Source organism: Ovis canadensis, chromosome 24 (genome assembly GCF_042477335.2).
Source record: "Ovis canadensis isolate MfBH-ARS-UI-01 breed Bighorn chromosome 24, ARS-UI_OviCan_v2, whole genome shotgun sequence".
Classification (NCBI taxonomy): domain Eukaryota; kingdom Metazoa; phylum Chordata; class Mammalia; order Artiodactyla; family Bovidae; genus Ovis; species Ovis canadensis.
In genome coordinates, this window is record NC_091268.1 from 28,456,609 (window position 1) to 28,483,906 (window position 27,298).

Sequence of the window (27,298 nt, forward strand, 5' to 3'; positions counted from 1 at the left end):
GGCTTCTGGGGGACTCCCAGGAGGGGGTTAGGGGGCCGCCAAGGGGTGGGTGACCAGGTGTGGGGCCAGACTTGGTGCAGCCCCGACTTCTGTTGGTTCACGAGGGGTAGGGGAGTGAGAAGCAGCAGAGGAAGGGCTGAAAGCGCCGGCTGGCACCGTCACTGAGTGTTCCCGAAAGCGGGGTGGGGGGTGGTGATCTGGGGGCGAGGTCTGAATCTCAAGCAGATGTATCCCCATTCAGACACCCCCGGCTGAGGGATCCCGGGAGCGCATTTGGGGGAACCCTATCCTCCCCCCTCCCGCCCCCGCCGGAGGGAGGCCCAGCCTAGGCTCCCTCCTCCGGGCCGCGGGGGTATTGGAAGTGGGGTATCTCCCATCTCCCCCGTTCCCCCCCAGTTTGGAGAACCCCAGCCTCTGCACCCCCCCATAGGTGGGGGCTGACGTCGCCGCCGCATTTCGAGGAATGCCCCTATCCGCCGACTATATTTGGCGAGGGTTTCTAGGAAGGCCCCCCCACTCCAGACCCGGCCCCCGCCCCAGCCCCCACCCCGGGCCGGCGGGTACGCTCGGCTTCCAGGCTCTCGCTCTCTCTGCCGGGCCGGGGAGGAGCGGCCCAGCCTGCTGGGCCGCCGCCGCCGCCGCCTCCCCAGCACGGCCAACCCCGGGCTGGCCCAGCCCCCGCCCCGGGCCGGCCATAGGGCGTGGGGGGTGGGGAGCGGGGGAGGGTGGGGGCCGGGCCGGGATTGGGGGGGGCGGGGGCGCGGCTTTGTGGCGGCAGCGGACCGTGGAGGCCGGGTGCAGCCCCGTCGGCTCCGCGCTCCCAGCAGAAAGGGCTTTTCTACGCCCCCCGCCCATCACTTGGATCTGGTCTGGGTAAGGAGGGCTTTTTTTTTTTTTCTGGAAGTCCACCCCCCCTCCCCCCCCCCCCCCCCGCCCTCAACCCGCGGTGAAGGATTTGAGGCTGGGCTCCAATCTAGGCGGAGGCTGCAGGGCCCGCGGGGCGCCCCCCGCCCCGCGCACGCCTCCCAGGAGCCCTGGAAGGCACAACCCTGGGGGCCCCCCTTGCACCCCCAGAGGCAGCAGCGGCGGTGAGTCTCCCCCCCTTTTTTTTCCTGCATGGCACCCCTCCCCCGGGCCAGGGCAGGGGCCGTGGCAGGTGGGTGCCCAGGCCCCCGGGACGGAAGGGGGTGCGGGGCGGCTGCCTGGGGGGTGGGTGGCGACGCGAGAGGGGAGGTGGCGGCGGGCGAAGCGCGCGACTCTCCCGGGACGCAGCGCTAGACGCTCGTCTGGGAGGGGATCCGCCGCCGCTGCGCGCCCCCCGAGGCGGCGGGGCTGGGCTCCCCCGCTCCCGACGCCCCTCCCTGGCTCTGGAGAGGGGCGTGTTAGGCGGGGAGGTGGAATGGGGGCGAGGCAGCACCCCTCACCGCCCTCATGCCGGGGCTCGGAAATTAACGAGGCGCTTTGGAAGCCTCCCACCCCGCCCCCACCCCGGAAAGCCCGTTCGGGAAACTGACTCGCGGCGTGACCCCGATATCGGTGCCACGCGGAGCGCAGGCCGCCCCGCTCGCCCGTCCACGCCCGCCGCACCGCGCCGCTCCACGTGCGCCCGGGGCCGCGCTGGCACTGGCAGAGGGGCCCGGCACCAGCCTCCGGGGGCTGGGCCCCGGGGACGGCCAGAGAAGCCGGGAGCATCGTCCCCAGAGAGTTACCACCTCCCCGAAGTAAAGTTGGCCGCCCCCTCCCTCCGAGGAGCAGGCAGCCGTGGCACTGTTGGCTGTAGCTTTTGCTGGACAGGAGTTTAAAAAAAGAAACTAGGTTCCGGGGTGCGGATCCGGGTGGCAGGGCCCGAGACCACACCAAGTTGCTCTGGCAAAAGTTAGAAGAAAAAGGAAAAGTCATTTTGATTTGGGGTTGGGGGGGGGGGGGGAGTGGCGTTTCTGGTTTCTCCTGCTTCCGAGCCCCACCGTGGGGAGCGTTGGAATGTGCCGCTAAGATCCTCTGAGGACACATCCATATTTATAATTTATTTTTAGGAGAAGTTGTGAAAAAGGGAGGGGGTTTAAAATGCGGAGAAAAGGTGTGTGTAGCCGGTGGCCTTTCCAGAGCCCAGAGGCTAATTGAGCTATTAAGATGGAAATCACTTCCCCCAGTCTGGGCAAGTTGCAAATTTGACTTTAATAAGACAATTAAGGGCACAAACAACTAAACTTTAGCTGCATTTGGGAAAGAGTAAGGGGGTGTGGGACCGCAGGAAGCGCCCGGCACTCCTTTTGCGTTTCGGCTGATGGACATTTTGGACGCTGGAAGTCTTCCGCCGAAGATGTCAGGCCCAGCTATGGGTCTGGGGGTAAGGGAGGGAAAAGATACCCCATGTGGCAGGCAGAAAACGCCCTCTGCTACTACCAAGCAGCCCTGGCTTTGGGGAGAGATCAACTGTTCTCCCGTCATTCCTTCAGGAAAACCCAGTAATGATTCCTTTAATTATCCAGGATTCTCCAAAACTCTGCCTCAAAGGCAGCCTGCCCCACTAGCTGGGTGAGCTGTGGAGGGGGACACCCTTCTGGAGAAAGGAGGCTTTGGAGGCTGTGGTCCCAGAATCGGGGTTTTGAGGGCGAGATGAGTTTATGTTTTATCCAACTGGCCCACAAAGTCCCGCTTTTGGGGTCATTCTAGACGGCGAGGGATTCAGACTCCGGTGGCCCCTGTAGCGAAAGGGCAGAGAGCTAGTTGCACTGGGAAGGTGGTGGCGGGTGGGGGGTGGGTGGAGAAAAGCTCTGGTGGGAGAAAACAGGGGAGGTTTGCTGCTTTTGGTAAAAGCGAAAGAAAGGCCGTGTCTAGATGGTCAATTCTGTGTATGTGTACGTTCGTGTTCTCTGTTGAACCTGATGTTTTCAGGGGCCTTTCTTTGGGAGGCCCTGAAGGGTATGAGAATGTGAAAGTAACCGCCCCCCCCCTCCCCCGCCCCCTGCCAGTGGTTTAATGAGATGTTTCAGTAGACAGGATTTTAAGGGAATGAGTGATAATATGGGTCGTGTCAAACCATTTGACACCCTTGAAACAAAACATCGCTGAAATCATGAACTGCAGTTACATTAGGTTTGCCTGCTTGCCCCCACATGGAACTGCAGTGTTTCTTTGCAGTTCTGTTATCCTGGATCTTAGTTATTTTATAAGAAACTCTGGATAATGTGTTATCAGGGAATTCTTTAAGGCAAGGGTGATGGGAGTACAAATGTCCCTCCCATTAACCTTATTAAGTTCTGTCAATTTACACACACACACACCCCTACCCTCCAGTTGTAACCTATATGGATTTTCACATATCTTAAGTTTATTTATTTGCAAACCTGGATTTCAATCAGGTGTTCACAGCAGGGCATAGAAATGGGAGCTGTACCTGAAAAACTTTTGAACACAAAGTCCCTAATAGAACATTCGAGTTGAATAGAAATGGCACGTAGACACACTGTCGACATGTGCGCTCCTGGGGCCTTGGCAAAAACCAGTTCTTTACTTTTTAGAGTTCTTTCCCTTTGGTATGGGACACGATGAAACAGCACAATTTTCAGAAGTCCACAATCCCAGCGTGGCTGGGCGATGGGAAATTGTCACGTTGTGAATTGCTGAATCGTCACCCCCCATCGTAGTGCCAGAGAGCTGACTGTCAGGTCCTATTTGCTTTGCTAAATAAGGACATCGCACCAAATTAGCCTCTAATGATACTTCTACAAATAGGGTGTTTTACGTGAATTAACGAGGCCGGAACACCAAATGTCGCGCCAAGATACTGAGCTCTAATCGCAGCGATGAAGCTGCATGTTAAAATGACTGAATTGTTAAGTGTGGAAAATCAGAATTGAGTGCTGAATGTGAGCCGGGGGCTGCTTTAATGTGAGCATTTGCAACAGGAAAGCCCCTGCTTACACTCAGCCCTCTGAAAGGGTGCGTGTAATTATGAATACGGTAAGCAAACTATGCCCCCCTCCCCCTGCAACACACACACACCTCCCTGCCCCAAGCCTGGAAACAGGCATAGTAGTATGGTGAAGAGATTATAAATCAGGACTTTGCAGTGAGAAGTGGTCATTAATTCGGCAAAGAATCACAGTTTCTTTTCATATTCTGACCACTGCCCTCCCCCCTACCCAACCAATAAGAAAAAAAATAGCTCAAAGGTGGAAGTGCTGAATACATTTCAGTGTTTCTCCTTTTGCTCCCCTGTGTGAAATTTCACTAATCAGATGTCATCCCAACCCCGCCCCACCAAGTGGATTTCAAAAACAAAAAATAGCAACTTTGAATTTCAGTCTTAGCAAGACAAGCTATAGCGACTCCCCTAGGGGGAAAAATGTTTCAATAGAAAAGAATATAGAGTAGCTGGGGTGTGTGTGTGTGAAATATTTAGAAGAGGGGCTCCAATGAAACTCCTACTTCCTTAAAAATAAAACAGTGCATTTCTGACTCAAGCCAATGAAAGCTGAAAAAGTCCCTAAGGGAGCACTCTTCTCTATTTCTTGCTTCTCAGCCTCCCACCCCCTGAGATTAAGAGCAGAAAGAAGAGTCTGGCCAGAGAAATTTACAGCTTCCTAATAGTAGACCAGCTCAGCCTCTTGCAATTGCGATTGCAGAGTAAATACAGCTATTTTAGGCACGAGGATAGAGATGGATCTGATGAAAAGTGAAGGCAAACTTGGTCCTTAGACTGACTTGCCAGAAAGGGCATCCTCCAGTAAAATAATCCATTTTCTTTCTGGAATTTTCTTTCTTGCTCAGCATCCCAAACTTGGGAAAATACAGAGTCCTTTTTGCTTCTCATATGGGGAACAAGGTGAAAGTAAGCACCTAAGAAAAACACCTGTGCAAATGCCATATAAAAACGATCACAGACTTTAGGCCTAGTGGTCGCACAGGCTTTTCAGTCAAAAGGGTGCATGTAGAAGAGAGTTTGGAAGGAGTGGATCTGGGGTCCAAAGTCCCCCCCCAACAAGTTCTCTTTCCCAGCAACCTCCATTGTAGGGGGGGCTGCGTAAATATTTACAAAGCTTTCAAGTTTCTGATTTTACATCATCTTCAGGATATAAAACATTTGAGTTGAAGGAACCCCAAAGCAAACCCCTTTCTCAGCGTCTCCGGAAAGGCTGCACCACTAGCATGAAAAGGGAGCACACCTGGGAAATGAAGACTCATGTCGGTGTCCCAGGAAAGCCATTGGCAAAAGGCACTGGGAAGAGGGTGGCAAATTTAGGATTTGCTGGAGGCTTGGGCCCAGGCTGGGGGGAGAGCCCGAAGTGGCTGCGCAGCGCGGCGTGAAAGCTTTCTGAGAGACATGCCGAAAACCAGACTCCCTGGTTGGAATAACCTGTGAGATCAGTGCCTGGGCCTGTTGGCATCTCTGCCCAAAACAGCCTGGACCGCCGCCAGCCCAGGCCTGAGCGTGGCCTTGGAGCCACCACCGGAGCCCAAACAAGCCCCAGACAGGTGTTCAGGGGGTCTCTCCTGCTGCGGCCCTCAGTGGGCACACAGCATTTCTTGGCTAGAAGGGGAGCAGCGGGTTGTGTGTTGGTGGGGGCGGAAGCTTAGGCTCTTGAGAACAGCCTCCCCAGAGGCTCTTCGGGGTTGACTGTCCCAGTTACCAGGTGGCCTCTGCGGAGGGCAGAACCCAGCTTTGCTCAGCAGGCTAGCAGGTTCCAGGCCCTGGAGCGCTGAGCTTTCTCTCCACCCTCCCTCCAGGCTGTGATCCTGCCATTCAGGGTGGGCCGAGGGAGGAATGGCACGGGGCCAGCCCCAGAGCAGGGACACATCGAAGCCACCGTGCAAGCCACCCCATGTGGGTGTGTTTTCGCATGCCTTTTCCAGCCAGAGGCCGCCCCGTCCACCTGGGGTCCTGAGCCCTCTTGTTTCAATCCAAGTACAGAGAAAACCCACGCCAGAAGGGCAAGGCTGCAGCCTGAAAGTGGGGAGAAGGCTATGGCAGGTCATCCGAGGGCCAGGAGGGAGGGTCAGGGGGGTAGATGAGGGGCCCTGCGTCTGAGCCAGCCCTCTGGGGGTCGGAAAAGAGAGAGAACTGGGTGGTCCCTGCGGGATAAAACACGCAGCAAAGAAGCCTGCTCAGCCTTGGCACCGGGACGCCCCCTCTGGGGGGTGGTGCACCCCGCCCTGAGCCAGCCAATCCCACGGGCCTCCCATTTGGCCTCAGTAACTGGACTCCAGGCCACCAAAAGGCTGGTGGGTTCCTGATTGTATGTCTTCGAATGGCATTAAAAGGTCCAGACCAGGCACTCATAGGCCAGGCCATATTTAGCTTCAGGTTCACCCGGAGAATATTTTAGGTGCTGTTTGAAAGGCGAGATCTGGGCCCGGTTGCCGGCTGTCACATGGCAAGTGTAGGACGGCTCCCTTGCGGGCCTGGCCGGTGGGTGCTGATGGCCACGGATGCCTGAGTCCCTGCCAGAGTGCCAGGGCCACGCGACGCGGTGCCAGGGAGCCAGGGAGCACCCGGGTCGTGGGTTCTGTGTCCGCAGGGCTTTTTGCCCCATTTTTCGCTCTGATGGCGATAAGGCCACTTCCATTCACAGAACTCACAGAGGCTGTTTTCAGCCCCTTCTTCCCCGATGGCCCAGTGTGATATGCCAGCTTGCTGAGCGAGCAACTGCCTCCTCCTGTGTCAGCAACAATGGAGTGGTTAACCCTTTCAAGGCCGGGGTAGGGGGGACAGGGTACTGACTGGCTAGGGGGAGGGCCCTGTCCCCAGAGACCCTTGGAGGTCACGCATCCCAGGGAGCCCCTGCCCTTGATTTCTTGAGTCTGCACCGTGGACCTTAACCGTGATTTTCCCACTCTGGCCCCATCGGTGATAACCACCAGGCTCCCCGACCCAAGCTCTCACCCTCACTTGTTCGTACAGCCCTGGAAATCCCTGCTTGCTTGTATCCTCATCCGTGTTTCTGAGCTGATAACTTTCCACATCCCAAAGAAAAGAGAAATGGAAGGATCCATGATTCACTCAGATTAGTAAGGAGGGTTGGGAATAATAATCATTCATGGTCTGGGGGAGATGGCCCCAGGCTCCCTAGAATCACTTGACCTGAGGGACTGATCCTTATCACCTGCCCTGGGATCCCAGATCCTGGTTTTCTGGACATGGGGGAGGTGCATCTGTATGGAACCCGTGGAGACCTATTTAGCCAATTCTTAGCCTTTAGGGAGCCTAGGTGGAGCCAGCGCCGTGGACCAGGGAAAGCGTCGGCTTGTCTCAAGTTTGCTCTAACTATCTGCATTTTTTCCTTTTTAGTTTTGGCTCTTGGGGTTCCAAGAGCCCTCACTTCCTGCCCAGCTGGTTGGTTACCGCAGGGAAAATGAGGGACTTTTGGGGGCAGATGTGTTTGCATTCCACTATCATAATGCCCCTAAAAATCCTTATTGCTCTTGCAGTATTCCTCGGGGGTCCTTGGGCCAGCCACGGCAGCTGAGTTTCTCCAGCAACTAAAAGAAGAAAGATGTTCTCCCCCTGCCCCCACCCCAAACCCTCCTTTCTGGTCCCTGGGAGTGCGCCCCTCGTGGCACTGAGAACTGGTTGGTGATCACAGCGGAAAATAAAAAAGATGCCACCCGCAGATGGTTACTAAACACACTTTTTGCCCTCCAGGGTCCGAAAGTTGGAGATGAGGCTTGGGAAACAGGACAACTGCGGCTGCTGTCTGCGTGTGCTGTGGGGGCTCGTGGCAGGGGAGGTGGGGAAGAAACAAGTGTTACCTGTTTGACAAGGCTGGTTCACATTTAGCCTGGGCCTTCCAGCAGGGCCTCTGGGCTCCTCACCTTGGCAGAAGCCCTGGACAGTCATGACTGGCTCACCGGCTTCCCCAAATCAGCCCACTTTCCCACCCTCTGCCTCAGTTTCCTTCCCCCATGCTCCAGCCTGAAAGGGTTCTCACTTGTACCTGCCATGTTATTGTGAGTTCAAGTGATAGACAGGCTCAGAAGGCGCTGGGAAAGTGAGGATAAGCATTACACATGAAAGCTGTCTGTGCTGATACTAATACCTGCCGCGCAGGCAGAGACAACTCAAGACAGGAGCAGGACTGCGGTCCAACATATGCACAGGTTTCTGCAATCCTGGAATCAGGCAGCCCCAGCTCTGCAGCTCTTGCAGTGTGTCACCCCCCTAGGCAAGTGACTCAGCCTCTATGGACCTCCATTGCCTCTCATAGGAAACCCACATTTTGGGATAGAAGTTTCTCAAGTCTGATAGGCACAGGATTTTAAGTAGTTCCTGGCTAGAGATGTAAATTCTTTGAACAGGTATTTCTTTCGTACAGCCGATTTTTACTATGGCGAGCAGTTGGCTTTCAGTTTAGGGTTCCGAGGAGGAGGGCTCTTTTCTTTTTACATCAATTTCTTGCCTGGAGAATCCCCATGGACAGAGGAGCCTGGCGGGCTACATCCATGGGGTCGCAAAGAGTCAGACATGACTGAGCGACCAAGCACAGCACAGCGTGTAAGATAAAGAGGGTGAGCTGCTTGCAAGGAAACATTCAAGCAAAGGAAAGTACAGGTGGCAGGATGGGGCAGGACTCAAGATGATCCTTTGTAAAGTTTCATCTGCCTTTTCTTTTGATCCTGGCTTGTGGGATCTTAGCTTCCGGATTAGGGACTGAACCTGGGCTCTCAGCAGTGAGCGCTCGGAGTCCTAACCACTGGGCCACCTGGGATGTCCCCATAGTCCACTTCTTTAGAATTCTCATTTGTCTTAGGGATTTTCCGCACCCGTGGAGTTGGTGTGCCACTTCCAACCTGTGGTGGGCTCCACCTGTGACAACCTGGGTGCCACGAGTCTCCCCCCGCCAACTCCTGCCTTGCATGCCAACACCAGTGAGATGCCTCGGATCTCTGCCCCCACACCCACCCATAGCTCTGATTGGTCTCTTATTTTAGGATCTTGCTACCCCAGTGCCCTCTTTCCTGGCCAGGGCACCTCTCTGAGCCTCAGTTTTCTCTGTGCAATGGGGAGAATAGTTACCCACCCCCCCAGAGCAGTGTGAAGATCCAGAACTCAGTTGGGCAGCTCTGGTGGCTCACAAACAGGGCACAGCTCAGAAGGCGGTGGGCACCGGTGGCCCTGGGATGGGCAGGGGCACAGTGGCACGCTTGGCCTGGAGGGGCACTCCTTGGACAGGCTGCTGCCTGGCCCGGCCATCCTCTCCCCGCCCACCCCCTGGGATGGGGAAACAGCGGGCACTGGGTCTCAGCCAGCAGGGGCGGGTCTGGTTTCACTTTCTGCTGTGTCATGGGGTGGGGGGGTGGCATCAGGGCCCAGCTGGCCAGCTGGGGCGGGCATCAAGAGGCTGGCGGACAGCTGGGGCCCAGCTGCCAGAGCACAACCTGTGCTCTTGCCCTTCTGCCTGCTGGGCTGGGGGCTGGGCCCCAGGGATTCCCTGTGAATGCCCCTTACCCGCCGCTGCCCCCTGCCTTGCACAGTGGGAGAACCCCAAGTGAGAAAAGCCAGCAGGGTTTGAGACGGTTCTTCTAGCCATGAGATCTCCCCCAACCCAGACACGTTCTTCAGCCCTCAGTCTTGAGTTTCCTGGACTGCAGCTACTGATTCTGCGTCAGAGTGCTCCAGTTGGATGCCTGCTTCCTGCTGCCTCCACTGGTACATGCCTCCTGAGGGCCTACTGTGTGCTCAGCACGGTCCCTGGTGCCAGGGATGCCGTGGGAAGCAAGACAGCACCTGCCCTCCTAGGGCTCCCGGTTGAGTGGTGTGGCAAAATCAAAAGAGCAAGTAAAGAGAGAAAGAATCACGCGATGGGGACAGTTCCACACGGTCCGCTTCATGTTAGCACCTCAGGGGAGGGGCATGTGTACGTGTGCGTGTGTGTGCATGCGTACGTGTCAGGGGTGTGATGACTCCTGGAACACATAGGTCAGTTGGGAATACAGACCTGGGGGGCCAGGTGTCCCCGGCTTGACTCTGGATTTTTCCACTGATGGGTGTGAAACCTGAAGCAATTTCTTCTCTTTGGGCCTCAATTTCTCCGTCTCTATAATGGTACCTACAGAGCAGGGCTGCATGGGGGATGAAATGAATATCCATACAGAACTAAAGACAGTGCCTGGTATCGACTGCCTGCTGTCTAAGTCTCAGCCACTGTCTACTAACTAAGCATCATAAACACGCCCTGTTCTCAGAGATGACACAAGGCTGTCACCACAGGCTAAGAGCAGCAATAATGCTGTTGAGCCCACCCTCCCCCACTCAGAGCTTTACCCGCCCCCTTTCTCTAGCCTCACCAGCCTCAGGTAGGCCTTAGCATCTCTTTGTTCAGATGAGGACACGGAAGCTCAGGCAGGTGAAGAGATGTGTCCAAGTGGACCCAGCTTAAGTCAGTCTGACCCTGGGTGTGGGGTCGGCTTCACAGTGTGGACCCTGCTGGTTCAATGCTCCACTCTTGTCATTGAAATTCTGAATAATTTGGGGAACAAGGGGTTCATGTTTTCGTTTTGCAAATTACAAAGCCAGTCTTGCCCAGGTCTGACTTCCTCCAAAGGTGGCCCTCTTAACTCCTACAATCAATCTCTCATAGATGGATGGTCCAGAACAGTTTTCCAGTTCATCATTACAGTATTTAGTGTGGGACTGAAATCCTGGGGAGCAAACAGGACTTACTACGGGGCCAAACTGCCCTAGTTTTTGTTTGATTGTCTTGTCCCCATTAGAAGGAAGGCAGGGCAGCTGCCCAGGGCAGGGGGTGAATCATTCATTGCTGTATCCGCAGGACCTGGCGTGTACTAGCTGCTCAGTTAATAATTGTGAAATGAAGCAAACTAATGGCAGGCTGCTGGATCTCCTTAACTAAAACAGATTTAAATGACACTACCAAGAAAGCAGGTCAAAGTGGTGGCCGTCCTCTCCTGGCTTCTGGACAATCCCCTGAAGGGTGTGGAGGCAAAGGTCTCTTCCCTCCCCAGGTGGCAAACCTGAATGCCAATAGCTTGCAGCAGATTACTATTTAAACAGGTCTGGGACTTCCCTGGTAGTCCAGTAGTTAAGATTCCGTGCTTCCACTGCAGGTGGGTTCCATCCCTGATTGAGGAATTAAGATCCTACATGCCACGTGGTATGGCCAAAAAAAAACCCAAAACAGGCGCTGGTGGGGACTTCAGAGGCAACACAACTGTTTAAAGAAAACACAGGCCTGGATTCCTGTGCACCAGTTATTGGAGAAGATGCCATCTCAGCCAAAAGAATATTGTAATTCTGGGCAGGTTCAAGTCCCAGCCAAGGATCAGGGGGTTGAGAGTTTGGATTTGGGGGGGTTCAAGTTCCTCTTTTCCTCAGAAATTAGAGTTTTTCTACATTCTTACAGTTCCAAATTTGCTCCCTTAAAAAACAAAAACACAACAACTTAGTTTTACTAACAAGCAGAGAATCATCTGAAAATCCTTTAAGAGATTTACAACAATAATGTGTTTTGGACAAGCTGTTTTCACAGGCTCGATCTCTATCGCTTCAGATAATCGCCATATGAAGTAGGAGTTACTGGTCTCATTTCTGAATAATATCGTAACTGCCAGCATACACTGAGTGTTTTATATGAGCTAAACACTTTACATGTATGAAGTCCTGTTGCACGAGCAACATATCGGGAGGCACTGTTACTGCCTCTGGCTTCCTGATGAAGCAACAAGCTTAGAGAGAGGAGCTGACTTGTCCAAGGTCGCACACCCAGTGTGTGGACGAGCCAGAATTTAAGATGGAAACTTCCAGATCAGGCGTCAGCAAACTTTTTCTGGAAAGGGCCAGATACTAAATATTTTAGACTTTACAGGTCATACAGTCCCTTGTCACAGCTATTCCACTCTGCTGTTGTAACAAGAAAACAGCCAGAAACATTAAGTAAATGAGTGGTCCTGGCTGCATGTTCCAATAAAACTTTATTTACAAAATCAGGAAGTAGGGTAATTTTGGCCCCACAGACTATATAGTTCCCCTCCCCTCCACGTTCCAGACCTTAACACCTGCCTTCCAGTTAGGAAGCACCTGGCCTGGCCTCGTTCTTCCTCACCGTCTCTCCCTACCTGTGAGGGGACTCAGTCACATCTCAGAACAGAGCCTGCTGGGCCTTGGGAAGAGGGTTAGTTGGCCCCTCTTTCCTTGGGATTATGAAGCTCTTGGAATTTCGAACTATTAGGACTTGTTAGTGACTGCCATGATCGATCACCACGGGGACTTTAAAACTGTAATTTTTATAGCTGTTAAGTGAGTAACTTAAAGAGGAAAGTGTTGAAAGAGTTTTAGGAGAATACCTCAGTGGGGCATTTTGGCTGTGGAAGGAACTTCTCTTTTGGAGAAGGCATTTCTCTGGAGTTGGTGAGAATGCAACGGGAGGGAAAATGTCTTAAGGCGGAAGAAGGTAACGAGAAGGGGAGATGGGAAGAGTGTGTGTGCAGAGAGAGGGTGGAGGAGAGAGATTTCCCAAAGCAGGAGGCTGGAGCCCACGGATTCCTGACGGGAGAAGGGGTCGGGCAGGGAGACATGACTTTTTTCCCCAACAGCTTTATTGAGATAAACTTCATTTACCACACAATTCAACCATTTCAAACAGTACTCCCCCCAAATGGCTGTGAGTATGTTCACAGAGTTGCGCGTCAGTCATCACAGTCAATCTTAAGACATTTTCATCACTTCAAGAAGAAAACCCTGTCCCCTTTACCAGCCCCCTACTCCGGCTAAATCTTCTAACCCCTCCCCCATCCTCCACTCCTAAACAGTCGCTAATCTCCTCTTCGTCTTCGCCTGTTCTGGATCTTTCATACAAATGAAATACATATTTCATAGGGAACGTGACCCTCTGTGACCGGCTTCTTTCACTCAGCATTATGTTCTCAAGGTTTGTCCATGCTGCAGCCCATATCAGAGCGTCATTCTTTTTCATGGCGGAGTCACACCCACATGGCACATAGATTAACAGGACTTTGTCGTGAAGGGGAAGGCAACATGACTGAGAAGGCGGTGGGGCGCGGCGGGCGCGCATCCCTGAGGAGAGAACAGACACGGACCTGGCAGCTCCTCCTCTTCTCTGTGGGATGGTCAATGAATGCGTGAATGTCCATTCATTCCGTTTCTTAAGCTGTTCTTTAGTCACTGGGGTCACAAAGAGTCGGACACGACCAGTGACTAACACTTTAGTCACTCAGTCCTGTCTGACTCTTGTGATCCCCATGGACTGTAGCCTGCCAGGCTCCTCTGTCCATGGGATTTCCCAGGCAAGAACACTGCAGTGGGTTGCCATTTCCTTCTCCACGGGATCTTCCCAATCCAGGGATTGAACCTGCATCTCCTCTATTAGCAGGCAGATTCTTTATCACTGAGCCACCAGTGAAGCCCAATTATTTGAGTACTTACTATATTACTATAAATTATAAATTTGGGGGGCTCCAAGATCACTGCAGATGGTGATTGCAGCCATGAAATTAAAAGATGCTTGCTTCTTGGAAGAGAAGTGATGATCAACCTAGACAGCATATACAAAAGCAGAGACATCACTTTGCCAACCAAGGTCCGTCTAGTCAAAGCTATGGTTTTTCCAGTGGTCATGTATGGATGTGAGAGTTGGAGCATAAAGAAAACTGAGCATCGAAGAATTGATGCTTTTGAACTGTGGTGTTGGAGAAGACTCTTGAGAGTCCCTTGGACTGCAAGGAGATCCAACCAGTCCATCCCAAAGGAGATCAGTCCTGGGTGTTTATTGGAAGGACTGATGCTGAAGCTGAAACGCTGATACTTTGGCCACCTGCTGCAAAGAACTGACTCATTTGAAAAGACCCTGGTGCTGGGAAAGATTGAAGGCAGGAGGAGAAGGGGACAACAGAGGATGAGATGGTTGGATGGCATCACCGACTCGATGGACATGAGATTGAGCAAGCTCTGGGAGTTGGTGACGGACAGGGAAAGCCTGGCGTGCTGCAGTCCATGGGGTTGCAGAGTCAGACACGACTGAGCGACTGAACTGAACTATAAATTAAGAGGCTAAGTATGGGGCATGAGCTGTAACCAACAAGACAGACACAGTTCCTACTTAGGCACAGGAGAGGAAATCATAAACCAAAGAGGAAGAAAACATTTTACGTTTGATTAAAATAATACAGCAACAATGGAAGGAAACAATTACACCACCAGGTCTAAGTAAATCCTTGCAAACATGGGGTTTACAAACAGCACATCTTAATACAAGGCCCAACTCAGAATTGTGGCAATCTTCCCCTCAGAGTGACTTGGAAGCAGCACAGCCAGGAGAAGGCTCTGGAAGAGGTAGGTGGCTCTGGGTTTTTTGGTTTTTTTTTCCTGCCAGCATTTTCTACCCCTCCAAGTAAGAAACAGTATGCCCAGTGGGAATATGGCCAAAGATGGCTGCTTACAACACTCATGCCTCAGCTACGGTAATGGGTTTGGGTGTAGACACGTGACTCGATATGAAAAATCATAGCAGCCCACTTCTGAGCTGGGCTGCAGTGCTTGGTCCACGTCTGGTCACGTGACCTAAGCTGGGCCAAGGCAGCACTGTTTTAAGTAGAGCTGGGGAGAGGATTGGTTTTCCCACCCACTCAGCAGCATCCAGAGCTACTAGTGAATGCAAAGACTGAGGCCAACATGGAGGGAGGGAGGAACACGGGATGGGATGGGGGTTTGGGGAGGAGACAGACTGGCGCTGCGTTCTGTCCCTTGATCCAAGAGTGACTCAGCCTCTCTCGTCCTTCAGCATGGTTACCTGAGTAATGAATCCCCCATCATACCTCAATCAGGTCAGCTCTGGTTTCTGTATGCACCAGAGCATCCCAACTCAGGACTTGGGAACTGTTTGTTCCTTCTCATGGACTGTGTGAAGCTAAGCAGGGTCGGTTATCCTCAGAGCTCAATTCTCCCCCTAGGTTTGCCTTGCTGTGTTTGGGAATGAGAGATTCCCCCAGGCCCCTCTCCATCTCTGCCCACCACCACCAGCCTGCTTCCAATTAATTTACCATTGAATCAGAGCTCAACATTTATTCTTGGACTTCAAGTCCCAACCTCTTTCTGCTTGCCTGCATCTCTCTGACCTCATTCCCAACACACGTCCACTTCTCCTCACCAGGCTCTCCACCATGGACAGAGCCTGCAGCTTGTCCTGGCCTCTGCTCCAACGCCCACCACGTTAATGGAATGATATTTTCTCCCTGTGAGTGGTGACCTTGAACCTGGAGACCCAGGTCTCGTCTTTGCACTCCAGCCGCTGGTGTGCAGCAGGTGGGCAGCAAGTGCAGGAGGCAGGGAAGGGAGAAGGGGAGAGAAGGTCGCTCCTTCCTGCTGATTCAGGTCAACCAGCGTGTCAAGTTCTACCCTTGTTTCCTCTGCCAGGTACTCTTGTACCACGTGGACACACAGCTCATGCCCTCATCTCCTTTAGGCCTCTCCTCCAACGTCAGTTCTCCAATGTCCTGGACTGCAGTTCCCAGTGAACTGCATTCTCCCAGACCCCATCTTGATCCCTACTTTCCATGCTTTCTTGTTCCCTTCCGCCACCACTGGTCTTTCTCCATGCTCAATTTATCTACTTTCTCTCTCTGAAATGTCAGCTCCATGTGGGCAGCTGTCTTTGATTTGTTCTCTGCTGTGTCCACAGCACCTAGTAGGTGCTCAGTAATCATCTGTGGCGCGAATTCACCCAAACCACCTTACCAAATTGGTTTCTCCCTATGCACTTCATGTGATCCAGGTGTGGTCATGTGACCTAAGCAGGACCAATCCAGGATTGATTTCAGTGGAGCTGCTGAGAAGATTGCTTTTCCCACCCACTCTCCCAGCATCCAGAGCTCCCGTGACTGGTGAACTGCATTCCATGTGTTGATATGGAGAAGGAAATGGCAGCCCACTCCACTATTCTTGCCTGGAGAACCCCCAGGGACAGAGGAGCCTGGCGGGCTACAGTCCATGGGGTCACAAAGAGACAGGACTTATTGACTAAGCAACAAAAATGCACTTCATGCATTTTACAGGTGCTGTGAGTGTCAGGTGATGTGTTAGGTTCCTAGGGCAAGTTATTACAAACTGATTGGCTTAATGCAACAGAAATCTATCATTTCCTTATTATTATCATACTCTACTAAACCTATGACTTCTGCAGGCTGTTAGTCCAAACTTGGCAGGGACACAGCCCTCCCAGGTGCTCCAGAGGATAATCCATTCCTTGCCTCCTCCAGCTTCTGGTGGCTCCATATTCCTTGGCATGTGGCCGCATCACTCTAATCTCTGCCTCTGTCTTCCTGTGTTCTTCCCTGTGTGTCTGTCTCTGCTTCTCTCATAAAAGGATTCTTGTAATTGCATTTAGTGCCCATCTGAATAATCCAGGGTAAATTCCACCTCAAGACCCTTAACTTAACCACAGCTTTTCCATATAAGGAAACCTGTGAAGGCTCTGGGAGAGAAGTGGGCATACCTTTTCTCGCTCTAGGAGTCACCATTCAGCCCTCTATATTATTTGCTTAAAGACCAGAAAAGCAAAGGTTTCCCACCACCACTTCATTGGCCTGACAGATATGTGATGAAAAGAGTATGATCATCATATTACCTTGCTCCCGTCAAGTGTGGAAATGATTTTTTAAATGCCATTTTCTGTGTTTTTAATTATCCCAGTTTTCAAAAATAATACCCTGCATATGGTAAGAAAACCAGTACGGAAACATGGGAGATACAGGAGCCCCTTTGCAATTTTCCTCTTAACTCCAGTTTCACTTTTTAAATGTAATCACCATATGCGGCCTGCATAATCTTCATAAATTTTCTAAGCATATTCGAGAGCACACACTTTTTTGGCTTCTAACATTAAGAACAGTGGCAGGGGGCTGGGATGGTTTATGTCCGAAGGCACGACAGCCCTCTGACCTGCCAGAAGCTTTCTAATGACTTCTAGCAATGCACCACACTTAAGCTGTCCCCTACTGTCAGCACTTCGGTTAACTCCAGGATTTTAATGTTACAGATACTCTCTGGTATCTGTCCAGCTATACTCCATCGGATACACTCCTAGACATGGGATTTCCAGGCCAATGTGTACATTTTAAATTTCTACAGCTATTGCCCAGTGCCATTCACCAAGGTGGTGAAATTCACACGCCCATCGAGAATGTACAGGTGAGGGTGTCTCTTGCCAACACCCTCACCCATCCTGTCAAGACAGCAGCATGTCAGATCTCAAACTCAGGTAAGTGGACTTTCCATGTGGGCCTGATGGGGTGGACACCACCTGAGAGGTTGTCCCTGTAGCTGTCTGAGGCACTGAGCTGCTCAGAGCTCTCGTTTAGGTTTTATAAACAAAGACAGAGTCTGGGTAGGTGAGCCAGAATCATGCAGTGAGACGCATTGTGCAACTCTATTTATTTCTTTAGCACAGCTAGGACTTAAATATGGTCAAAACATATTCTCCTTTTAATTTACACAAACAAATATGTTCCCGGGCTGACACCTCCTGTGCCAAGTTTCTAGGGGAAACGAAATTCTACTGTGAGATGAGAAACCACCAGAGAGAAAAGGGTGGAAAAGCCATCACTGTCTGCTTTGCACGTCCGAGCTGGGCTTCTCGGAGGGGTGTTTCAGAACTGGGCTGCTGCCTCTTGGTCTCTTTCTGTCTTTGTTGCAGATAAACCTGCCAGTAATTTCAGCAAATGAAACGTGGAACATGTAAAGGCCAAATGATGGAAAACACTCCGGTTTTAATAAAAGGTCTGCTCGGCTGAGACTCCTCTGTCCTGCTAGTCAGGAGATGCAAAGATTTATCCAGAGAGGGGCTGATGAATTGAAGAAACAGAAATGAGGCCAATGTGAGTTGCCTTTCAAGAGCTGTGCTAATATAAAACCAAGCAACTTGAATTTATTCCAAGAGGGGATTAAAGCAACATGTTATTTTGAGTGATTGCTTAATTTATTGAGCTGTGGCTAGATCGGTAATGAAATACAGCCCTTGCAACTGATAACCTCTCTCTGTAATTGAACTTCTACAATTAAGAAATATTTTCTGAGAGTTTCTCTGGAACAGCTCAGAATTTTTAGTCTCCGTAGTCAGGTACTTTTGAACACTCATTTTCCAGGCAAGTTTTCCTTTCTTTCTTTAAGGACTGACAGGCTGATGTTAATAAGGAAAATAAGCGGCATTTTACTGAATGGCTTGTGTATACCAGGCACATAATATACATTATCTCTAGTCCCCACCACAGCCCAAGGAAGTCATTCTTATTTGTCTCTGTTTTATAGAGATGAGGCTCCTAGATGTTAAGTGATTTCCCAGGGTGGTGGTGTCCAAGATGATAGCTACTAGTCACTTGTGGCTATTTCTGTGTAAATTAGTTTAAAATGTTTTAATCTAAAATTTCACTGCTTAGGTTGCCCTAAGCAGGGCTAGTGGCCACCACACTGGATGCTGCAGATATAGATCAGTTCGATTACTGCAGGAAGTTCCACTGCTCAGCGCCATTCCAGAGGTTTCCTAGGTAGAGACAGGCAGTGCTAGGTTTCAACCTCAAGCTAATGGGCTTTGAAGGCAGCATCTACCATAGCCCTTGTTTCCTTCTCTTCCTTTGGCTGAGACGGAAGGACTAGAGCAGTGATTCTAAACCCTGGCTGCACATCAAAATTACCTGGACTCTTATATAATATCCTATCTGGCCATTTTAATGACCATACTCCAGATAGGCAAAAATATCTGTAAAACTGAATTATTTCCTTTATCAATGTTTTATTATCTATTAATATAACTATACTGACTTTCTAGAATTTTGGTGAATTGAACATTAAAAAAAAAATTACCTGGACTGAAACTTCCCTGGTAGTCTAGGAAAGCATGGTAGTCTGCCCTCTGGATTTGAGGAGCGGGGGGGGGGGGGGACTGGGTTCGACTCCTGGTCAGGGAACTAGATCCCACATGCCACAACTAAGACCCGGTGGCTGCTGCTGCTAAGTCACTTCAGTCATGTCCGACTCTGTGCAACCCCATAGACGGCAGCCCACCAGGCTTCCCCATCCCTGGGATTCTCCAGGCAAGAACACTGGAGTGGGTTGCCATTTCCTTCTCCAAAGCATGAAAGTGAAAAGTGAAAGTGAAGTCGCTCAGTCGTGTCCGACTCTGCAACCCCATGGCCTGCAGCCTACCAGGCTCATCCGTCCATGGGATTTTCCAGGCAAGAGTACTGGAGTGGGGTGCCATTGCCTTCTCTGTAAGAACCGGCACAGCCACATAAATAAAATTACCTGGACTGCTTTTTCAAAAAGTGTTAGGGTCCCAGCACCAGAGATTCTGACTTAATTGTGCTTGAGAAGGGTTTTTATAATTCCTCATGTGACTCAAATGCACTTTGTGGATTAAGAGCAATCAGATGTGAGGCTCCACACACAGGGTGATGAAAGGAGCTGGTTCATCTGCCATGAGAATGTGATCCCTTGTGGACCACAACACGGGCTTCTCTCAGAGCCACTTCTAAACCGCATCAGAGACAGGCTCATTTCTAAGGGGAAGACTTACATGCTTTCTCACATGCTTCCTGCTTGATGGGAGATCCAATGGGGAGCTCTGCTTTTAGAAACAGGCTTTGTCACACAGTCATGCAAGAAAAGAGATGTGGCTGTAAGATCATAGAGATGAAGTGAAAAACCTGGAGTCCCCAGTCTGAATGGGAAGTATTGGGATTACAAAATAATACACTGGTATTACATTTCGCCTTGCAAAATAAAGCGTGTGTTTCCTATCCCTGTCCACTGAAAAGGTTTGACATAATGGGCAATTCAGGAACAGTGAGCACTCGCAGCGCCCACATTGTGGTCTCTAAACCCCGCTTCCAACTAGAAGTGCTCTGTGGAGACAGGGCAGACCCAGGTCTGAGGCAGGAAATGGGCAGGATGAGCATGAACAGCTTGCCATCCGGGTGGCTCAGAAACTGTCACACACTTAAGGGGACTTGTCAGAGAGGAGTCAGGAAGACAATGTGAAGAGATTCCCACTGGCCAAAGATGGGACGTTTTGAGCATCAGTAAGTATAGTAACTGCAGTGGATGAAAATGGGTTATGCATGTCCAAACCTGTGAGTCACAATGATACTTAGAAAAACAGGAAAACAAACTCATTTGTCATCTTTGGAGGATGTTGGAACTGACTTTTTTTTTTTTTTAATCTCAGTTCCCAGACCAGGGATTGAACCCAGGCCACAGCAGCAAAAGCCTGGAATCCCAACCACTAAGCCACTCAAGAACTCCCTGGGACCAGCTTCTTAGTTTGAAAATTGTCAATAAAGAGGAAAGAGTCAAGCATGTATCCTTTCTGGTATGAGCCATACTTTACAGGGACTGATTAGGAGAGGTTTCTTTATAGACATATTCCAGCTAACACAGAAGAACAGAATTAGTAGGCCACCATTTTCAACCTCTAATGGATCTAGACAGCGGTCATCAGCGGTTGCTAACATCATGAAGGGGGACAACCACAAATTATGTGCCTTCAAATAGAAATAGGAAGCATCCATTAGGAAGCAGTCATACAAACATACAAAAGACAAACTTGAATCTAAGTGGACTTCTAGATCTAACTACTGATTTATAAGAAAAACAGTGCAGAGAGGAACAGGTATTATAGTATGTCAATGTAATACCAGCAGAGGGATGCAATAAGCAAAACCCAGACCAGGACACACTATAGAACAACCAACTCAGTTTCTTCAACAAATAAATTGCAAGAGAAGAAAAAGAGAGGAGAGGAGAATCTTTGGGTGCAGATCAAGAAAGAGGTAAGAGGCATATGAACCAATCACAATGTATGAACCATACATGAATCTTGATTTTAGCCAGCTGTAAAGAAGATAATGAGACAACCAGAAAATTATGAACAGTGGATATTTTCTGATTATTAAAGCATTATTGTTCGTTTTAGTAGGGATGACGGCAGTAAAAAAAAATCCTTATTTTTGGAGTCATTAAAATATTTGCAGAAGATATCGAATTTGCTTGTAAGTATCTAGGATGAGGACGGAGGGGAAGGCGGGGGTTATAGATGGAACAAGGTTGGCTGAGACTTGGTGATTATTGAAGCTGGTTGATGGAGAGCTAGGGTTTATGGTACCATGTACTTGCATGCACTTGTGTTATTTGTTTGACCTGCCTGCCCATTGCGGGCATCTCTGAGGCAAGCCTGGGTAGCAGGTTTGCGATACATCTCAGCACATGCGTGTGTGCACACCCTCTTGTGTCGCCATGGCAACTAGCGAGGTGAGAAAGCAGCATCCAAAAGGTTCCTGTCCACATGAGGATCAAGCCAGGCTGCTGGTGCTATGCTCGGCCCATCATAGCTGCTCCCTTTGGAGGATTCTTGGTCAGACCTTCACAGCCCTACTCCTTCCACCAGATCTGCCTCCTGTGCTCCTTTGCCATCACTCACGCCTTCCCTATGTGCCCCCCAAGGAAGCAGAGCCCAATGAATGGAGAGAACAAGACCCTGAATCAGTTGCAGGCTCAGTTCGTGACTTCCCCACTTAATGGCAGGACTTTTCATCTCCCCGAGCCTCAATTCTCTCACCAGTAAAATGGGCATGATACAACCTCAATGAACTCAACAAATCTTTATTATGGGGAGACAGTGGCAAAAAGGACCTTGTCTCTACCTCATGGAACTGGACACCTGAAGGTGAAAGGCAATGAAGAGTATGTACTGTGATAGAGCTATGACCAACATAAACAGCGTACTAAAAAGCAGAGACATCACTTTGTGGACAAAGGTCAGTCTAGTCAAATCTATGGTTTTTCCAGTAGTCATGTATGGATGTGAGAGTTGGACCATAAAGAAGGCTGACCACTGAAGAATTGATGCTTTCGAACTGTAGTGTTGGAGAAGACTCTTGAGAGTCCCTTGGACTGCAAGGAGATGAAACCAGTCAATTCTAAAGGAAATCAGTCCTGAATATTCATTGGAAGGACTGATGCTGAAGCTCTAGTACTTGGACCACCTGATACAGAGAGCTGACTCATTGGAAAAGATCCTGATGCTGGGAAAGATTGAGGACAGGAGGAGAAGGGGACGACAGAGGATGAGATGGTTGGATGGCATCACCGACTCAATGGACATGAGGTTGAGCAAACTCTGGGAGATGGTGAAGGACAGGGAAGCCTGGCATGCTGCAGTTCATGGGGTCGCAAAGAGTCGGATACGACTTAGCAGCTGAACGACAACAAGGGACTTCCCTGATGGTCCAGTGGTTAACACTGCGCTCCCAATGCAGGGGGGCTGGGTTCGATCCCTGGTCAGGGAACTAGATCCCACATACTGCAACTGAAAGTTTGCATGTTACATTTAAAATCCCAAGTGCCACAACTAAGACCCGAGCAGCCAAAAAAAAAAAAAAAAGGAGTATGTATTGTGATAAAGTACATGTTTAACAAAATTTTTTTGAAAATTGGCAGTCACTAGTTAGGAAATACCGTAACTCATTTTTTTTTTTTGACCCTGCAGCTTGTGGGATCTTAGTTCCCTGATGAGGGTTTGAACCCAGGGCCCAGGCAGTGAGAGCACCAAGTCCTAATCACTGGGACCACCAGGGAATTCCCATAACTCTTAATCATAATGTCATAATTCTTAATCATGCTTTTTGTTAACCAGGATATCCACACTTTGCAACCTGAGAGTATCCAGCTGTGCCAAACCCATAGAATATTTTTACTTAACTCAGTGCTCGTATTGCCATGAAGTAAGTACTATTCTTCCAACTATTTTGTGGAGGAAGTCAGATACTCGCCCAGGGCTCCACTGTGGGTACATGGCCCTGCCTTCTTCACTCAGCCCTCTGCCTTGATTCGGCTCTGAAATGCAGCAGCAGGGCCAGGAAACCAGGACTTCCAGGAGATGAAAAGCTCACCAGGTCAAACTCTATTTTGCAGTTAAGGAAACAATGGCCCAGAGAGACCAAGTAACTTATTCCAAGCCACACAGCAAACTGGCTGCTTAACCTGTGTCCAAGCTGCTTGGGGAAGTCCCACATGCTAAGGGAGGCTGCTTCCTGCCCCATTTCAGCCTGTCCCAGGGCGGGGGTGACCAGCCATCTTGGGGTTTCCCGGGACTGGGAACTTTAGGTGCTTAAATCAAGAAAGTCCTGAGCCAACTGGGATGAGTCAGTCACTCTGTCTCAGAGCGAGGCATCTAAAGGGTTGTTTTCTAGGATGTGAGAACCAGCGCCAAGTGCCCACAGAAGTACTGGGGTTTCATGCCTTATGTAATTAAAACTGATTATTAATATCTAGGCTCCCCCACCCCAGCCAGACTCCCCACCCACGGGAGGCGGGGACTAGTATGTAATGTACACTTACTTCTGTTTTACAGCCCCTGATTCAACGGTGACACATAAATAATGCTCAGTGAACAGTCATCAAATGGACCAACCAACCAGGCTATCACCACTTCTGGCTGTGCCTCCATCTGAAATTGCAGAAACCCTCTATAGCCACCGTGACCTCCAGTTCCCATTTCAGACAGGCTGACATCCACGATGTCACATGATAGAAGGTGACTCCAGAGAGGCTGACTACAAGGCTCCTGGAGGGAGCTATGGCAGACAAGAGTGGGTGTGGTTTTTCTTTAATTATTGTACCTGTTTTGTCTGTTCTTTCTTGGCTCTGTTCACATCCCCACCCCAGCACCAGTGCAGGAAAAAAAAAAAAAGAAAGAAAGAAAGAAAAAACAGGACAAAAACAAAACATCGCAGAGTTTGAGACAAGATAGCTGGCCCATTCCCTCTCTGCTTGTAATTAATGCTGAAAATGACTTGCCTTGGCCACAAAGGTAATAATAAAGTCAGGAAGTCTGATTATTTGGCTACTAATTTCCTTCTAGGTTCCCCCACCCCTTCTCCTTTCCTTAAATTAATTCCAGAGTTCCTCCAGATTTCTCGTTGCTAAGCTATAAAGTTCCAGGTTTCCCAGCGCCCATGCTGATTGGCAGGGAGGTTCTAGGCAGCTCCAATCAGAGGCAGGTTGCTGAAAGGAACATCCACATTGCAGCTTGCCCCGGGGTACTGGAATTTTTTCCCTGATGTTATGAACCATCGAAGTCTTTCTCTAACTGTGCAAAACCTGTTCTCTTGATCTTGTCTGCATCTCTCTTGGTGTGCAGGCTACTGGGGGCACACCAGAGTCCTGGAATATCCCCCTGGTCCTGGAGGAATAGAGAGTCCCTGGGTTGCCAGGTTTGGGGTCAGTGAAGGAAATGCCCAGGGCCTGTTCATGGCTGACCAGAGATGACAGCGTGGTGTCCTGCCACGGGCTGGGGGCTGCCTCAGACCCTGCCTGTCTGACCTCTCTCGTGCCATCTCTTAAGCTTGGTGAAAGGCTCAAGGGGATTGAGGGAGAGTAGATGCCGCTGCATGTAGGGTTGTTCAGGGGTAGAGGCTGCATTTGTAAAGATGTTAAAACATGTAGATGGGGACTTCCCTGGTGGTCTGGTGGTTAAGAATCTGCCTTGCAATGCAGGGGGTGCAGGTTCAATCTCTGGTCAGGGAACTAAGGTCTCACATGCCGTGGGGCAACTAAGTCCACGTGCCACAACTCCAGAGCCCGGGCACCACAGTGAAAGACCAGACGCAGCCAAATAAATAAATAAAAACCTGTAGATGGTAAGGGCACCTGGGAGGACCATTCTGGTGTCTCACTTCCAGAACACTGATAATAAGCAGCCACCGTGAACTGAGTTCCTACTGTGTGCCAGAAACTTATATTTTTTAGAACCACTGTCTTGAGGAATTGTTGACATATAAAAAGCTGTCTACATTTAATGTATACAACCTGAGTTTGGAGATAAGTATACACCCGTGGGACATAGAGAACAGAGTGGTGGTTGCCAAGGGGGAGGTGTGGGGGAGAGATGGAGTGGGAGGTTGGGGTTAGCAGAGGTAAGCTTTTACATATAGAATGGATCAACAGCAACGTCCTACTGTATAGCACGGGAACTCTATTCAACATCCTACGGTCAGCTATAACAAAAGAATATGAAGAAAGAATATGTACGTATAACGGAACCACTTTGCTGTACAGCAGTAATTAACACAACATTGTAAATCAACTGTGTGTGCTAAGTCACTTCAGTCGTGTCCAACTCTTTGTGACCCCATGGACTGTAGCCCACCCGGCTCCTCTGTCCATGGGATTCTCCAGGCAAGAATACTGGAGTGGATTGCCATGCCCTCTTCCAGGGGATCTTCCTACCCCGGGGATCGAACCCACATTTCCTGCAGCTCCTAAATTGCAAGTGGCTTCTTTACCACTGAGCCACCAGGGAAGCCCCCCTCCCCAAATAAATATATACTCATGAAAGTATCACCACAGTCAGTCTATGCCATAAATATATCCATCACCTCCAAAAATTTCCTCCCGCCTTCTTCATGTTCTTTTACCCTCTTAGCATATTTTAAGTGTACCATACAGTGTTGTTAATTGTCAGTACCATGTTGTACATTAGATCTCCAGAACTCAGCCATCTTGCAGACCTGAAGCTTTGGACCCCTTGACCAATATCTTCCTATCCCCTCACCTCCCACCCCCTGGCAATCCCCATTCTAGTCTCCAGTTCTCTGTGTTTGACTATTTTAGACTCCATATAAGTGGTATGACATAGTATTTGTCCTGTGTCTGGCTTATTTCACTTTGTGCCATGCCTTCCAGGTTCATCTGTGTGTTCACATAGGACAGAATTACCTTCTTTTCAAGGCTGAATAGTATTCCATCGCATATACCACATTTTCTTTATCCATTCATCTGTCCATGGACATTTAAGTTGCCTCCATGTCTTGCCTATTGTGCTAGGAACTTACATATATATCTCCTTCCATCCCCAAACTCCCAGTGGACACAGAACGTGATGGATGTCTACTGGTTTTCCCTGCACTGTTTCATCTTTCACTAATAGGGGAAGCGTGACAGAGGGGAAATCGTGTGACCCAAGCCTGGCCACAGTGATTGGCTCTGGGATGGGCACGCGGCCAAGCTGAGCCAATCAGAATCATTCTTGTGTTGTTTTTTTTTTTTTTTTGCCAAAACTACAGGAAGAACCTCCCTCTTGCCACTGGATTTGCTGGCCTAGTGACCACTGTGAACGCAGGAGGAAAGTGCCTGAGGGAGATAAGGAGCCCCTGAGATAATGCTGAGTTCTGCATGCAGCTGTGGGAGATCTCAGATCTATTCCGTGGGTTCTAGTTAAAGGAACAGAAGCTCCAATACTTCGGCCACCTGCTGTGAAGAACTGACTCATTGGAAAAGACTCTGATGCTGGGAAAGACTGAAAGCAGGAGAAGAAGGGGACGACAGAGGATGAGATGGTTGGATGGCATCACTGACACGATGGACATGAGTTTGAGCAAGCTCCGGGAGTAGGTGATGGACAGGGAAGCCTGGCATGCTGTAGTCCAGGGGGTCGCAAAGAGTCGGACACGACTGAGCGACTGAACTGAAATTATTATTTAGTGTGTTCAAGCCAGTTCGACTTGTGTGTCTGTTGCTTTTAACTGACAGAGTGTGAATAACACTGACACGTTTTCTCCTTGTGGTGCTTGACTCTGGGGTGGGCAATTTTCATATCTTCCCACATAGGGTCCTCATAATCACCTGGGGAGGTATTCCATTTTGCAGACAGGAAAGCCAAGGCCCAGAAAGGTGAGGGAGTCTGGAGCAGATGATGCTGCCAGTATGTGCTCAGGGACTCAAACCTGGTCCAATAGACGTCTTGGTGGCCCATCAAATTCAACTTGTCCAAAGCTGAATTTGAGAACCTCCCTCCCAGCCTGATTTTCCCCCAGGGCCCCCATCTCAGGGATAGCGCCTCCTTCAGTCTGCTGGGGTTAACTGGAAGCCAGGTGTTCTTGACCCCTCCCAGCCTCACCAAGTCTTGTCCACCGCTGCTCCACAAGCCTGGAAGCAAGCAATTTACTCCTTCCTCTGTCCAACTCTCCACCCCTGCCCAAGCTGTCCTCACTTCTCAAAATCTTGGCCTTTTAGAATTGCCTCCCACCTGGTTCTCCTATGAAAAGTGAAAGTGTTAGTCACGCAGTCCTATCCAACTCTTTGTGATTCCCATGGACTGTAGCCAGCCAGGCTCCTCTGTCCATGGGATTTTCCCAGCAAGAACACGGGAGCAGGTACCCATTTCTTTCTCCAGGGGGTCTTCCTGACCCAGGAATTGAACCCAGGTCTCCTGCATTGCAGGTGGATTCTTTACTGTTTGAGCTTCCAGGGAAGCCCCGATTCTCCTATACACAC

At 50.2% G+C, this 27,298-nt stretch overlaps 1 long non-coding RNA gene across 3 annotated transcripts; it reads left to right on the forward strand.

The window, feature by feature from the left end:
• Positions 1 to 727: 727 nt before the first annotated feature.
• Positions 728 to 26,577, forward strand: LOC138429773 (uncharacterized). Of its 3 annotated transcripts, none has more exons than XR_011252884.1 (7): positions 728 to 873; positions 17,102 to 17,231; positions 17,667 to 17,847; positions 20,193 to 20,324; positions 22,748 to 22,917; positions 23,376 to 23,613; positions 26,089 to 26,577. It is a non-coding gene; the product is annotated as an uncharacterized lncRNA (long non-coding RNA). The 3 variants fall into 3 exon arrangements; XR_011252885.1 differs by lacking the exon at positions 728 to 873 and adding an exon at positions 964 to 1,088; XR_011252883.1 differs by lacking the exon at positions 728 to 873 and having other exon boundaries at positions 15,881 to 17,231.
• The last annotated feature ends 721 nt before the right edge of the window (positions 26,578 to 27,298 follow it).